General features: G+C 42.0%; 2 protein-coding genes and 1 long non-coding RNA gene across 4 annotated transcripts in view; 1 reads left to right on the plus strand and 2 right to left on the minus strand.

Moving 5' to 3' along the window:
* LOC123980185 (zinc finger protein 260-like) overlaps positions 1 to 7,470 on the minus strand; it is a 672,464-nt gene that overhangs the window by 262,607 nt on the left and 402,387 nt on the right. The gene's annotated exons all lie outside the window — the stretch shown is intronic.
* LOC123980191 (butyrophilin-like protein 2) overlaps positions 1 to 7,470 on the minus strand; it is a 470,636-nt gene that overhangs the window by 109,657 nt on the left and 353,509 nt on the right. The gene's annotated exons all lie outside the window — the stretch shown is intronic.
* Positions 3,283 to 5,789, plus strand: LOC123980252. The gene is made up of 3 exons (XR_006827437.1): positions 3,283 to 4,307; positions 4,586 to 4,747; positions 4,999 to 5,789. It is a non-coding gene; the product is annotated as an uncharacterized LOC123980252 (long non-coding RNA).

Raw genomic sequence — 7,470 nt, forward strand, 5'->3', positions numbered from 1 at the left:
CCACTAAGTGTACCAGTGTTTTGATATAATGACCTTCTGTGAGATTGTTTTGTTTCATGCTTTCCTGTGAGAAAGGAGTTTCCACTGTGGCTCAAGGCTGAGAAAGGCTTTTCTGTTAGACTCCACAATTATTCTCTAGCATTAAATGTCTTCTCTGTTTCTCTGGGTCAGACTCTCTAACAGCCCTCTGGTGTATGAGCTCTGCCCTTCAGCTGAATCACTCTGTTATTCTTACTTTTAATAAATATCACAAAGACAACTATTGGTTGCAGAGTCTTTATTTCTTCAGAGGGAAATGTACCATTTCCACCACAAATCAGTTGGCTCAAGGCTGCAGTATCAACGAGCATCGGTCTGCTGTCAATATTGGAGACATTTATCTCTGATAATAGCGCTCACATCTGTGTCCGCCTGCACTGGAGGAACGGGATGTTTAACCAGCTTTAAGTACCTGCTGTAATCAGCTGTTCCGCTTGTTTTGGAGAGGAGGAGACCGACTCTGGCTCTGTGTAAAAAAAAAAAAAAAAAAAACTTCCTGACTGATGAAAACTTAAAACAACAACTTCGGACCCAGTAGGCCTATTTAGCGTAACTCCATCAGCTGTTCACTGTAAACACACAAGAGCATGATGGCTGCAGTTTCCCAGCTATAAATTTAATGCAGACATACAATCTCAGGCGGACAGCGGCAGATAACAAACTCGATAAAACAATCAAGTTCTTAAATTAACTCCAGCACAGAGAAAGCAACACAAAAATAAAATCGCAACACTTTGTAATGTTGTTAAAACATTTCCAGCGACATGAGCCGCAGATCAGCTGCAGGACTACATGCTTGTCGCCCTGACATCTGTAGTCATGAAGTCCTTTGAAAGACTGATGTTGGCCCACCTGAAGGACATAACAGGCCCCTTGTTGGACCCCCTGCAGTTTGCCTACAGGGCTAACAGGTCAGTGGATGATGCAGTCAACTTGAGACCGCATTACATCCTGCAACACCTCGACTTTCCAAAGACTTATGCAAGGATCCTGTTTATGGACCTCAGCTCAGCGTTCAACACCATCATCCCAGACATCCTCAGTACCAAACTCACCCAGCTCACTGTGCCAGCCTCCACCTGTCAGTGGATCACAAACTTCGTGACTGACAGGAGTCAGCGGGTGAGGCTGGGAAACCACATCCAGCACTATTAGCACTGGCGCCCCCCAGGGGTGTGTGCTCTCCCCACTGCTCTGCTCCCTCTACACCAACGACTGCACCTCAGGAGAATGCTGGTGGCAATAGGTAGGTTAACTGAAGATGAAGCTATTAATCGAACATTTTAGACATAGTTTAGCCTACTCATGGACCTGTGATTGTAATGTCACAGTCTGACTCAGCAGGCCTATTAATGATTTTTTTTTTGTTGCAGTGGAAAATGTGTCTAGGTTCAAACTGACTGTAAAGTTTTCTATTTTCCATTGATACAATCTTGCTCATTTCATATTTTATTTTTTTAATGCTGTCAGACTATCAGCAGATAGTCATGAAAAACTCACTTTTAAACTACATTTATTTGCTTCAGCTGCACCACAGTCATCCTCACTCAGAAATATTCACATCAAATCCAGCTGATAACTACGATAGGAATGATCCAAACTGTGCGACCACAATATGAAAGATTACTGTTAATTGATCTGTTTTATACAGATTAATTTAAACAGTGATTCCTGCAGTAATGTAGTGTTTCACCTGAACCTGACAGCTGCCTCAATGTCCACAGAATCATAGTGTTATAAAGGACAGATTTTATTCTGTGCTGTGGAGAAATCCACAATGTCCAAAGATACCTCTCTGTCCATACATCGAGTGATTGTTAAAGACTTCACCGCGGTCATGTTCAAGATCATTTTTGGGTAAAAAAAACTAACAGCCTATCTAACTCTGATTTTGGTGTTTCTAAAGTCTTAACTGTGTTCCAATATATTCTTTGATATTGACAATATGAATGAGGAAATGTCAGTAAGTGCTTCAGGCCCTGCAAGAGGGGAGGAGAGAAACTCGGCATTCGTTGAAGTAAACCGCCTCCTGAGGAGGTTAGGTTCACAGCGTAAGTTGCCAGGGTTACTGATCTAGGGTTTATCTGATATCAGTCTCTGAAACCGAAAATAGTGATCTACTGTGTTACAGCTGCCATTTTGGCCGCTAGTAAAAGTTACCACAAAGCACGGGACTTCCTGTCGGCTCGGCGGCATTGTGAGGCTACCCAGCCGACCAATCACGATGCTTACGGTCCGCATCGACGTAGTTACATTTTTGAGGAGGTGCACGTCAGGTGACAGCGTAGCCTCTGTAGCCTTGTAGCCTACGCTGGCGATTCAACGCCGAAGTTGCACTTTAGTGAATTGGTGGTGTGCATGATCACAGTGTTGTCAGAATATTTAATGTATGTTATACCTGGGTTAGTGCTCCTGCAGTCATCACTGTGTATACAGAACCAGTGAGGATACGAAGCCTTAATTGAATGTGAAAGGAATGGATAATGATGTGTCTCACACATTTAATTTCACTGTCGCATGTTATCTCTTTATCATTCAAATATTTAAACCGGCAGTGGTATTTGTGCTTGTGCTATTGAGCCATAACTATTCCATATCGCACCTTTCAATTGTAAAATATATAAACCAAGTGTCAACTCAGAGGAGAGGGCCGGACTATTGTGGAGCACCGCAGATAGTTGACATGAATTTAGCTACTGAGTCTTCTTCAGACCTCAACTCGGTTTACTGATGGAATTATCATCAACTTAAAAATCCAAGATAACATCAAGTTTTTTAGTAACTAGTTTTTAATAAATCCCTGTGGATATATAACCATTTAGTCTTCAGTTTAGTTTCACATCTTCACCACATATGGACAGCGTAAATGAACAAAGTCTGTAAATAAAGCGAATGACAGCTCTTGCACAGTCGCTACCCTGCGTAATGCTGCATGGCGGCTGCACAATGGCGCTACAGAGGACAACGCCAATGGAAAGATTATCTGTGTGTGTGTGTGTGAACCCTGGCAGCGAATGTACTCACGCGAGGAAAGCGTCGCCTGTTATTTCTTTCGTCCTCCACGTCAGTGATCAGCATCTCGGTCTTGCACTTATTAAAGTGTGTTGTTGTTTTGCAGCAGGATTGGCTGTTGAAATAAGGACGTTAGGAGGTGATGCTGGTGCATTTATGGTCATTTACATAGTCATTTATGGGAGGAGCCAAGGCGGGGTATGTAGCTCATGCATGTGCGCTCAATTTCACGTTGATTGGGATCATAGACTGTATATAACAAGTGGATGTAGTCATCGTGACGTCACCCGTTGGTTTGTACACTGCCGTTAAGGCGTTGCCATGTTTGTTTGCAACCGATCGCACCGTATGTGGCCATATTTGGACGAGACGGTGGAGCTAACGGCCGTGTGCGGAGCTAGCTCGCTTGCTTAGCTATGTGCATCTGTAATTGACGTTAACTGTCATTTTAACCTGGATGACGATTTTGTCTAGTGAACAGGCTTAAAACTAAATGTACAAAGGAGTGGAAAATATTCTTGCGTATTTTTTAAACTGGTGTGTGTGTGTGAGTGAAGTGCCAGTCTTCTTCTGCACAAATGATGGCTCGGTGTCTCTGTCAGTGTATACAAGAAAGAAAGAGGTCTGGCACTTCCTAGCTACGTGGACATTCCGTGAACAGGGCATGGAAGTTTCTATTGGGTCAATTAAAGCCTATTTCACACTACACGATTTTTAGCCTTATTGGCCGCTCAGCGAGCTCGACTATCATCAGGCCGTGATCGGGAGTAAATCAGCGGTTGATCGGCGGTTGCCAGTTGTTATGTGTGAACTACTCAATGACACGTCAAAACGGCTCCCATTTCTGACACATCACTGACGTCTGGCAGATATCTAGCGTGGCAAATATCTGGAAGAATTGGCCGACTCCTCAACATCATGTGGTGTGAAAAGTGTGGAGAAGGTTTGGCCAATGAGACATGTGGCTGGCTCAACGGAAGAGAAACGGACTGTGTCACCGGAAGAGAAACGGACTGTGTCACCGGAAGAGAAACGTAGTCTGTATAACTTAAATAAAGTGGAAACGCTGTGTAACATTCTAAGACGACAAAAAGTAGCAGCAACAAGAAAAGTGTGGACACAGGTCATGGAGCAAAATTTTATTGAACTCTGGCAGGAGCACGAATGCCTGTATGATGTGTCGAAGGAGAAGTACCACGACCGAACAGAGGAAGAGAAGAGGTGGACAGAAATTAATAATGCTCTTCAACAGCAAGGTGAGCAAAACATGTTTTCAGTAAGAGCTACGTTAATTATTGTAATGACGAGAGATAGTACAATGCCTACATGGCAGTCGTAATAAGCACTTGATAAATTATGTTACCAGCATGACTGTCGACTTAAGTAATGCATTTTTTTTTGGGGCCACTTTGTCTTAAAACATTACTGCAAGACCCCCCTCAGTTTCAGGGCACAGTTTAAAACGGTCAAATGAAATTCTGGAGTGCATAACAGCTGACAACAATGCATATTCTTTCTTGTTTGTCTCCTTCAGTTGAGGACGTGAAGACGAGGGCTACAAACGCAGTTTTCTAGGTTGATGAAACCAAAACCGAGTGGGAGTGGCAGCAAACCATTGATGCCTAGGCAAAGATGGCTCCTCAGGGCCATGGATTTCATTAAAACCTACATTGTTCACCGTCCATGTGAGACCACTGTAAGTCTACCGTCTACACAACTGACTGCACATATTTAGGGATGAGGTGCACCCCTGAATTTTACACAGTGCTTGTGTGAGTATAACAAATGTGGGTAGCCATTGTTACAGTAATTATGAAATGTTAGGGTGTTTTTCCATCACTAGTACAAAACGTATTATCCAGTAAAGTTGAGAATAATGTACATTAATGTTTATTTCTATAAAACTGTGATGTCAACTCTAACATTTCTGTTTCATATCTCTTGTAGCTTTGTGCTTCATTCACCGAGCGTGATGACCTCAATCTCTCTGAATCAAACCCCACCACATCAGCAGCTAGCGCATCATGTTCTGCCTCCTCCCTTGAATCGTCAGATGAAAGAGCTTCTCCAACGGCTGGAGAGGAAACTCCTTCACCTACCTCAACAGAGAGCAGGATGGCACAACGGGGATCAAGCACCAGCGGAGTAAAGCGCAAGGGGATGTCAGAAACTGATATCGAGCTGCAGAAGCTTGCCTTGTTAAAGCAGAAGGCGGCAAAAATGGATGCAGAACCCACTCCTGATGTATTAGCTACATTTGGGAACCAGGTTGTATTGGAACTGAGGCTAATTTAAGACCCTGCATACCTTACACAGTTGAAAAGGGACATAATGAATATGATCTACGACACTCAGGAAACTGAAAGGCACAGATCTTCCTCTTCACATGCACCGCCTACGCCATACACATTTCAACCCATCTTGTCATCTTCGCCACCAGAATGGCCTCAACCTCAGAACACATCGTCACCTCGGACTACGTATCCAAGCTTTTTACAGTCACTGCAAGGCCATGATCACATTGACAATCTGAAGTATACTACATACAATAGTACTTATGTTTAGGTATACTTACGTGTGTGTGTGTGTGTGTGTGTGTGTGTTTGGTTATTGGGTTTTTTGTATAGTATTTTTTCATTCCTGCACTGTTGCACTTGTAAGCACATTATATATTTAACTATTATTTGAAGGCATGTTGACATTGCAGTGTTACTTTTTAAATAAATCTTTGAAACCTACATTTAAAAATGGCCTGTTTATACATATGTGAACAATTACATCATAACCATTATAGTATCTTGATCAATATCAATAAATAACAAATCAGTTGAACCACAATGGATCATGAATGTCTGACCTAAGGTCATTTATTAGTTTCTGACTGATGGGGGGGGAAATGGTTCCGAAAACTACTGTATCCCTGAACTCTCCTAATGCAATAAGTAATGTAATGTTTCACTTATATTCACTGAGCCTCCCCTGAAAATGTTTGGAGGCCTACATTGTGGATGTTTTAGATATGATATAAATTTTACAATATGTGAAGTATTTGTTCCCATTCCTGCACTGTTCTTATAAACCCACTTGAACAGAGCACTTTCAGCATTGGTTGGAAGCTGCACAGTGTACAGGATATTTACTGTTAATACACCTTTTCAAATGTGATACAGTATCTTCAAACTACACAGTTAAAGGAGTTAAATCAATAAGAGGTCAATTACTGAACCACAGTGATCTTTATTGTATTTAAAACAAAAGGTAATGCAGTACACACAGTCTTATTTACTGGGAAAAATTAATCAGGACATCTATCGTCTCAGTTTCTAGACGTGTTGCTCCTGCCAATGACCACTGCCTGCTGGTGAGACAAAATACTCCTGCAGAAGGTTTCGTTGAGTTTTTGCCATAACTGGTGCATTGCGTCCTCTTCTATGCGCCACTGGATGTAAAGCCCCCACCCCTTGATTCCTCCAGACTCCATCAACTGTGTTGTGGTCGGTATTCTCCAAGTCTGCAAAGGCTGGCGGTGTATACAAGTCAGAACTGCGCTCGCGGAGGAAGTTGTGGATGCACAGGGAGGCCATTGTTATCTTCACCACCTTGTCTGGCTCCAAGCATATGGTGGACCTGAAAACTCTCAACCTTTTTGCAAGAATGCCAAATGCATTCTCTACGGTAATAATAATAATAATAATAATAATCCTTATTTGTAGAGCACTTTTCAAAAACAAGTTACAAAGTGCTTTAACAAGTGTAAAGAATAATACAAAAAAAATTAATATAAAATTATTAAAATACAATAAAATAAAAGGGATAAAATAAAGTCAAATAAGATCGGGAAAAGCTCTCCTATAAAAGTATGTTTTAAGAAGGGACTTAAAAGAGTTCACTGACTCAGCCGACCTGATTTCCTCGGGCAGGCTGTTCCAGAGTCTCGGGGCCCTGACAGCAAACGCTCGGTCCCCTTTAGTTTTCAGTCGAGACTCTGGAACAGACAGCAGACCTCTGCCCGAGGATCTCAAGGTACGTGCTGGTGCGTATGGGACTAAAAGGTCAGAAATATAACAAGGTGAGAGGCCATGAAGAGCTTTAAAAGTGATCAATAGAATTTTAAAGTCAATTCTAAAACATACTGGGAGCCAGTGTAATGAAGCTAAAATAGGAGTAATGTGGTCATATTTCTTTGTTCTGGTTAAAAGCCTGGCAGCTGAGTTCTGGACAGTCTGGAGTCGATCAATAGATTTTTGGGTTAAACGGGTGAAAAGGCTGTTGCAATAATCCAGGCGTGATGAGACGAAGGCGTGTAAAATGGTCTCGGTGTCCTTAAAAGTTAACATAGATCGAATTTTAGCTATATTTCTAAGTTGATAAAAACATGATTGAACAAGCTTTGTGGTGTGCTGCTCGAAATTTAAATTA

This window comes from Micropterus dolomieu, linkage group LG12 (genome assembly GCF_021292245.1).
Source record: "Micropterus dolomieu isolate WLL.071019.BEF.003 ecotype Adirondacks linkage group LG12, ASM2129224v1, whole genome shotgun sequence".
In the NCBI taxonomy this organism is placed as follows: Eukaryota; Metazoa; Chordata; class Actinopteri; order Centrarchiformes; family Centrarchidae; genus Micropterus; species Micropterus dolomieu.